We start from the raw sequence: 8,749 nt of genomic DNA, 5'->3' as shown, positions 1-8,749 counted from the left end.
TCCTCTTGACATGGCAGGAGTTGGGCAGTCTTTAAGTTGGTGACCAAAACCCTGACATCCAAAACATCTGTTCTCACTTCTAAGCTCATCCCTTTGAGTCCTTGAAAAAGGTGGGGCACCTGAGAAAGTGTTTTGAGGGAAGGGTCTTCTTTCACTTCTGAATCTACCAGCATCTTGATTCTAATTAGGGCCTTGCTGCCTCTTTGGGGGTGGAAAGTTTGAAGCACTTTGATGCAACCGATTATAATGAGAGCAGCTAAATGGCTCTCGCCAGATTTAAAATTGTGGAAATGGCCAGGGTCGTATGGAGGAACCATTACGAGATGAACCGTCTTGACCGAAATACCTAGACTTGGTCAGATCTTAAAGCATACCTCAGGAAGAGGTTCTGTCCTCCAGGCTTCCTGGAAACCAAAATGAATGAGTTCTTGGAATTGAAGTAGGATAGCTAGACAATTGAAGAATACCATCAAGCATTTACCCTTCTCCTCTCAAATATTCTCCACTTTTGGATGAAGAGCAGCTGATGGTGGCCAGATTCATTCGAGGAATGAATGCCATTAGACACTTTAGTGAAAAATGCCAAACAGTCTTAATGGTGGAAGCTGTTAGAATGGCTAAGGACTTTGCCAAGCATTTGTTGTCAAGGTCCCGCCAAAGCCTGCACCCTCAAATTTTAAAAGGTTCCAAACCCATTGTCTCAATCCATTTTTCTAGTGTTTCTCCTAACTGTTCCCCTTCACCCTTGAATGGACCAGGTTAGGATCGGTGCAGGGCTTTACGAATGTCCGGATCTAACTCTTCATCGTTAAAAGGATCCAGCTACCTAGCAGGAGCCGCGCGCCTCATGATTCTGACAAAACGAGATTTTTGTCAACTTAACTTTGTTATCAGTTTTTTTACCTTTTTTTTAGATTTATCTCTTAAACAATTAAATATTCCATCATAATTCTTAAAAACAAGATTCACTCTGATAATTTTATTAACCACCACAAAATCAATTTGGAATCTTTTGCAAAACATCATTTATCAAAAGTTTTTGATATATACATAGAGCTTCTCGGCTCCAAAACTCACAGCCTCAATCGCGTACGCATAAAAAGGCGATACTACGATGGAGACATGCTATGATATACACGATTCATCACTGATAAAGGTGCTGTAATTATACTTCTAGGAATAAAGCAGCTTAGAAGTGTAAAAATCCGACAAGAATTTCTAAAATTTCGGGGCGAATGATTAAAGAGTTGGACTTAATCAACAACTCCTAGCCTTATCAAGATCATGGCTAGTAAGATATTCTACCTGAGTCTTTGAAGCTGATTGGTATTGACGTTAATACATCGCCCTCTAAAGAACCACATGTGCTGACGTCGCTCTACTAGATCAGGGAAGTATAGATCCTCAAAGTGACGAGCGAGCCTCACTCTGCTTTCTCGGGTTGTAGGAGAGTTGATAAGATTTTCGCATGCAAAGGCAATCATATCCTGACTCTAGGAAAGTCCAGGAATGCTAGACAGATTTGGAGTATCCATCTAAAAATCCAATTCAATTTATGAATTCATTTCAAACATAATCTTAGCAAGTGAAAACATTTTTTTTGGCAGATTTACTTTAAAATTTTAGGTAATTTTTGCTGTTGTAAGTTTACAAATAGCGCTCACTACAAGGGATTTGCATTAGTTGTAAGTGATTTGCTTTTAATATTTATTCACATTGCTTACACAAATATTGCTTCTATTTTGGTCCAGTGCACTATGTTCAATGCTATATGGTGTGAAGGCAAGCATTTTCGAACACAAAGAATTGATGAAAAGAGAAATACACAAGATTGCGGTGTCATTAGTAGCTTTGAGGGAGCTAATGGAAAAATGGATGATTATTGTGGCATAATCCAAGACATATTTAGGCTTGACTTTCGTCGCTTCTTTGTGTATGTTTTGGATGTCAAATGGCAAATGAACGTGGTGGAAAAAGGGCCTGATGCAACGATAAAACGCCATGCAAGTGGATATGTAACTATTGACTCTACAAAGTTCTGGCAAACAAAGAAAGATAGGCTCGTATTGCCACAACAATGTGAGCAGGTATGCATTTTTTTACTAATGTGTTTCATGTACATATATGTCTAAGCTCGCGTACCCCTTCACTTTTGATATGCTAATTAATTACTGTACTGTGTGTATTTGAGTAGGTTATCTATCTACCAATGGTGCATGACATCAAATGGTGGTACGTTATCCCTATTGCACCACGTTCCAAAGTGATGTATAATACATTCACTGATATGGAGCATATGGAGGATGTAACAAGCCGCAATGAAGATGATGACGTCGAGCATGCCATTGAAGATGTTGTGATCGATGATCAAGAAATAAGAGATGATCATGATAATGAGGATGAGCATGCCATTTCTCATGATCATGAGAATGACCCTACCATTGAGGATGATGGTGATGTTGATGAGGATGATCAGGACATCGATACCATTATCAATGGAGTACAGAATATCGATAGTGGAATAAATTTAATCGTAGCCTTACCAATTGATCAAATGGATATTGATGTTGATCGTTTGGCAAGGATGGATCTTATTGAAGATGAGATCGAACCCTAACCAATCCGTCACTGTATGTTCTAAATTGATGACATTTCTATCATCTCATATGCATGATTTATTTTTGAATATATTTCATTGTTGTATATGCATGTAGTGGGATTGTGTAATGATGTATACTGTAATGTACTATGAGATGGTTTAAGGAAAATAGTTTTTAATTTTGTAAAGGAATTCAGTTTTTCTTCAGGTTTTCTCTGCCATGCGTGTATTAATCCGTGTATAGAAGCGTGTATTTATCCGTGTATAATTGCGAGTATTAATCCGTGAATATTACCGTGTATAGATGCGTGTATTACTGCGTGTATATAAACGCGTTTATACACGCGTTGATAAATGCAAATATACACGCGAACTTAAATGCTAAAATACACGCGCCCGATTCTATTCAAATACAAGCGCGACCATACACGCGTTCATAATTTATCGCGTGTACGAAACGCGTGTATGGCAGCATTGTCTTGTAGTGGCTCTGATACCAGCTGTGAGATCCCAGCTATGAGATCCCACTACCCCCTCTGCGCATCGGAATCCCAATTGATAGCAGCGGAAGTATCTTCCTCTTGCACGGGGCAAGGTTTCCCACTCGGGGCCTCGCCCTTGAATGTCCGAACATGAGACTAATCTGGTGGTCATTCCAAAACCGAAACTGAGAAAATTTCCCTTGCTCGAAAAACGGGGACGATTCCACCTTTTTGATTTCCTTAACGAATTTTCTAACAGGGTCAAGAGACTAAACTAACCTTCACATGATTAAACCAGATAGAAGGAAAACTATTATAGACTTAACTTGAAGAAATCAATGCTTTTTCCTAACTAAATCAGGCACAGCTGTTGATCTATTCATTTGAGAAGTCTTCAGGTTTTTATTTAACTACTCGAGTTCTAAGCGTATTCCTATTAATTAATTTAATTATTAAAACTCTACTGATTCCAGCCTAACTCCATCCGGCCCATGGGTTAGCCACCACCCAACCATTGGAATTGGTAGAACCAGAAAATTACTCACCCACCCATGATTGAATACCTATCTTAACTTTTGCTTTCGAATACAGATACGCACACACTCCTCTTTAAACTTTAACTTATAAAACAATCCATTGACAAATAGTTATTGGTTACAGATGTCATAACTCAAAATTTCCATCCAATCCTTGTTTCTAAAAAAAAGCAGTATCACTCTGGACTCTCCGTTGAGACCAGCTGGTCAGCACAATGAGATCCAGTAACATTTTACAATAATCATTGGTCCATTATACAAATCTTCCACAACATACGCATGGGTGTCCTAGGCACCGCCACCCCCTACATTGCTTGGTCAGAACCCTCCAGGATCCTCCTTAGGTGTCCTGGCACTTCACTTAGGGACATCTTCGTCGGCCCTCGTCCATCGTATATCGGAAGTGCACCATTTTAACTATACCGAGGCTGGTCAAGACCTAGGCAGGCTTTGCCGCGTGAGATGTCCTTTGAACACTCCTGCCGCCAGCTGTTGCAACCGAACCTCCCTAAGAAAAACACATACCAAATGCTCCCTCTAGCATTCTGGCGTAAGACAGTCCTTTAAGAAAACAAAGTTTCTATGCAAGTTTTCAGTTTGATTTTCTTTTGAATACAATGAGTATATATTAAATCAGTATCCCCAAAACTTCATAATCGTAATACTGAATTTCAATATAGAATTGCTCGAATTCTATAACCTTGATCCTCAGATCAATTCGAAGGGTCTCAACTTAGTTTCAAATTTGGTGGGAGATTTGAGTGTATTTTCCTAAACTGGTCACATCTTCTTTCCTCGGAACTGACGAAAGAGTTTGGTCTTGGTCATAGTCTGATTCAGGGTTCGAGTCTAATAAGGTTCTTCCTGAACCATCTTTCTCAAAAAGGAGGTGATATTTCAGTTTTACTATTTTATTGAAATTCATTCATTGAATATTCAGTTAATTGATTTTCAAATTAATCAGGAATTCTGATGAGGAATAATTTAATCATTTATCTGAATATTTCGACTTCGGTAGATTTCTTGAATTTTCTCTTTACAATCCGAGTTAATATAAAACGATAGAAATTCCTCTCTCAGAGTATTTACTTATTCACTTATCAAATACTCATAGAAATCAAACATAGAATTAAAGAGAAATCTAATTTTGATATAAAAATTCTTTATACATCTATTTATGCATAAAATCCAACTTCAATGGAAATAACAATTTTATATAAAAGAAAATCCTTTTATGCATCTATTTATGCATAAAATCAATTTAATAGGAATAACACTTTTAAAATAAAAAGAATTCCATTATGCATCTTTCTATGCATAGAAATTAAATTCAATGAAAATAACACTTTTATAATAAAAATTTCCATTATGCATCTTTCCATGCATAGAAATTAAATTCAATGAAAATAAGACTTTTATAATAAAGAAATTTCCATTATGCATCTTTCTATGCATAGAAATTAAGCTCAATGAAAATAACACTTTTATAATTAAAAAAATTCCATTATGCATCTTTCTATGCATAGAAATTAAATTCAATGAAAATAACACTTATATAATAAAAAAATTACTATTATGCATCTTTCCATGCATAGAAATTAAATTCAATGAAAATAACACTTTAATAATTAAAAAAAATTCTATTATACATCCTTCCATGCATAGAAATTAAATTCAATGAAAATACCACTTTTATAATTAAAAAAATTATATTATGCATCTTTCCATGCATAGAAATTAAATTCAATGAAAATAATACCTTTATAATAAAAAAATTTCCATTATGCATCTTTCTATTGCATAGAAATTAAATTCAATAAAAATAACACTTTTATAATAAAAAAATTTATATTATGCATCTTTCCATGCATAGAAATTAAATTCAATGAAAATAACACTTTTATAATAAAAAAAGTTCCATTATGCATCTTTCTATGCATAGAAATTAAATTCAATGAAAATAACACTTTTATAATAAAAACAATTTCCATTATGTATCTTTCCATGCATAAAAATTAAATTCAATGAAAATAACACATTTATAATAAAAATAATTTCCATTATGCATCTTTCTATGCATAGAAATTAATTTCAACAATTAATATCAATGATATCCATGCATATTCATAGGTGAATATGTACATGGAGTAAATAAAAATATTTCTTTTAGAATGCACAAATGGTGGGGATTACTCTTTTAGAATAACATAAAAATTAACTTTATTTTCCACAAAATTTAAGAAAATTTTTCCATAACCTCCTTTGTATGGCTGACCATTTTTTAAATTTTTACATTCTATTTTTAATTTAAAATTAACCCAATTTAAAGTAAAGTACTCTAATCTTCTTAATTTTCACTTTCTAGGTGAACAATAAGAAAAGTTTAATCAATTTATTTGTTACTCATTCTAGGATAAAGAAAGGCTGAATTCTTAAGGAAGAGAAGGGGGTAGCCTTTTCATCAAGGCCTAACATCAAGATTCACTTTAATCAACTAAAAAAAAAAGCAAAGAATCAAAAAACCATAGATTTGAAATTAAAAAGTAGAATTTCTTAGCTTAATTGGAGTTTTGTGAGCTTTCCTTTGGCTTGAGAGATTAAGGGTTCTACTCTTGTTTGGATCAAGAGTGGCCACCAATTTCTTTGTAGAGGATTTAGTCAAAAACAATTGAATTACCAAGTGAATTCAATGTAATTGACTCTGGGTAGGAGTAAAGTAACAGTGCAGAAACACTATTAAGCTTTTACAAAGGGGAAGGCTTCTATTTATAGGAAAAGGTGAACCTCAAACCAAGCAAACTGATTCTAGAATTTTCCAGATCAGTTTGGTTAATTTTTAACCATTTTTGGTTCAGTTCAACTTACTTTTTGGAACTAGACTTGAAATAGGAGAGAGGAGAGATCAAATATTTTACTTAATTGATTTAAGATTGGGAATCAATGATGAGAAAAAAGGAGCCTCCTTCATGAGGGCGAATCCCCACTCTAAGATGTCAAAAATTCATTTTTTAAATGTTTTCTTTGGACCTTAGTTCACTCTTCATCTCATGAGAGTATTTATTCATCTTTGGGGGGTTTTTCTTTATTTCTTCAATCTATCTCCTCCCTACATTTGGATTAATCTTATTGGTCCTTCAGAACATTAATTCAAAATTTTTAAAAAATCTGGACCCTTAGGGCTAAGGTCTTTTGAGCATATTATAATTTATTTCTAATGCACCTTAGGAAATTCTTTTTAAACTTCTGTTTTGAGGAAATTTATTTTAATAAGAAAGGATATTTTCCCATCCAAAGATATCTAAAAACTAAGTTATCTCTCTCTAGAATATTTTCTCTCTATAGGCCAAAACAGGTAGAAACCAGATCTTTTATTATTCCAAAAGGGGATTGGTTATAGGGGAAGATACTGGACATCTTGAGGGGCTCGGGAGGAATCTTACATTTCTGGTTCTAGTTGGCCCACCACCCTTGGCCAACCAGCACCAACAAGAGTCCTAGTCAAGGCCAAGCACATGAGCATGGGTGAGTTACTAGAGAATCTACTAAATCATTTAGGCTAGTAAGAGTGAGGTAGAGACAACCCCAAGGTCAGCCCCAACTAACACCTCAAGCTAGACACTCACATCTATTCCCATGAGAAGAGATATAGTTTAGTGCATAATCTACCATCAAAATCATACAAGCATGGAGTGTCTAATGGTATAGCCTAGAGAACAATAGTTTTTTTACTTATTGTGAGTGCCATGGGAGCCATGATACAAACCATTGTTGAAAAACCTGACACCAAAACTTATGCTCCCAGTGCTAAGCAACTACTAGCCCTGTCGCTCATACTAAATGCTTCTCAATTGATGTATAATCTAGTGCCTAATTATCATAAGTCTATATTGAGAGGTATCATATAATGACACTAATGCCATACCCACCTTCGATATTACCACCCTAATTGGTTCCTCATGGAACCACACCAGTGCAATAGTACTCAATAACACTGTCTATGGAGGCTTTGAGAGTCTAGAAAAGGAGAGTGAAAATCACCCCAATTGCAAGAAAATTAGCTTGTTAACACGTGTGGATTTGAATATGCCTTAAAGGAGAGTGAAAATCACCCCAGTGGTAGGAAGAGCAAGCCTTATCTTGTTAATTCTACAAGATGGACTTATTCATACACTCCCCCTTAATGCTATCACAAGGCTCTAGACAAAATCAAGGGTGTTTGAAACATCCAAGGTAATGAAGAAGCAAAAATTTTAAGCTTTGTTCTCAAAGCCAGTAGCCCAAGAGCCGCAGATGCAAGCTCCTAAGGCTCTATTAGCTCCTAAAAAGTATAACGAACTAGAACCAGAGGTCTAGAAGAAGAAAACATCAAAGAGCAAAAACATAACAAATGACTAGTTGTCAAGGGCAACGATGTTGTGACCATTGAAAGTGGTTTGATTACAGCGTGATAAATGAGCAATCTCACATTTAAACCAGCTCTTTCCTAAGAGAAGAAACCCATTGACTGCAAAAACCTTCCAAAGGAACTCAAGGAGGAGTATCCCAGGGCCTATCTTGGAAAAAGCGCAAATGAAACAAGCCCAAAAGCTTGTAAGGAAGGCTTATGCTGCTAAACTACAATCTATTACTTGAGCAAGTGGTTGAGTATGAACCCACTTACCCTGCATAATCTAATCCTTAATCCCATCCCAAATCCAATCATTTATAAAACCAATGAGGGAACCTCAGTTCTAACTAAAGGACTCCATAGAAGCCATAACCATTCTAAAGAGACCACAAAAAGAGCCATCTTTGAAGCCTCTGCCTCCTCTGGGTCCAATTCGACTAGATTCTACATTGCTAGATGCAGTGAAGGAGGACTGAGGTGATAGTTGGGGGTCATCATATCACCAAAATATTTTCACCACTGTGATAGGTGTTGACATTTTGACCTTATCAAATGCATCATCTCTTAGGAAAGGATCAGTGCACATTCCCTACACATTGCTAGGTCCAAGCTCACCTCGAAGTGAGTGTATGAACTAAGTGAGAATGAGTTTCACACACAAGGGACATAGAAATCCTCGTAGCCTTCTTATCCTTGAAATTTCTAGTTCTCTTTAGAAGAAAATTCATAACTTTTTGGAGAGGAT

The sequence above is a fragment of the Cibotium barometz genome, chromosome 44 (assembly GCF_041138505.1).
Source record: "Cibotium barometz isolate CiBa-2024 chromosome 44, ASM4113850v1, whole genome shotgun sequence".
In the NCBI taxonomy this organism is placed as follows: Eukaryota; Viridiplantae; Streptophyta; class Polypodiopsida; order Cyatheales; family Cibotiaceae; genus Cibotium; species Cibotium barometz.
This window is presented reverse-complemented; position numbering follows the sequence as displayed.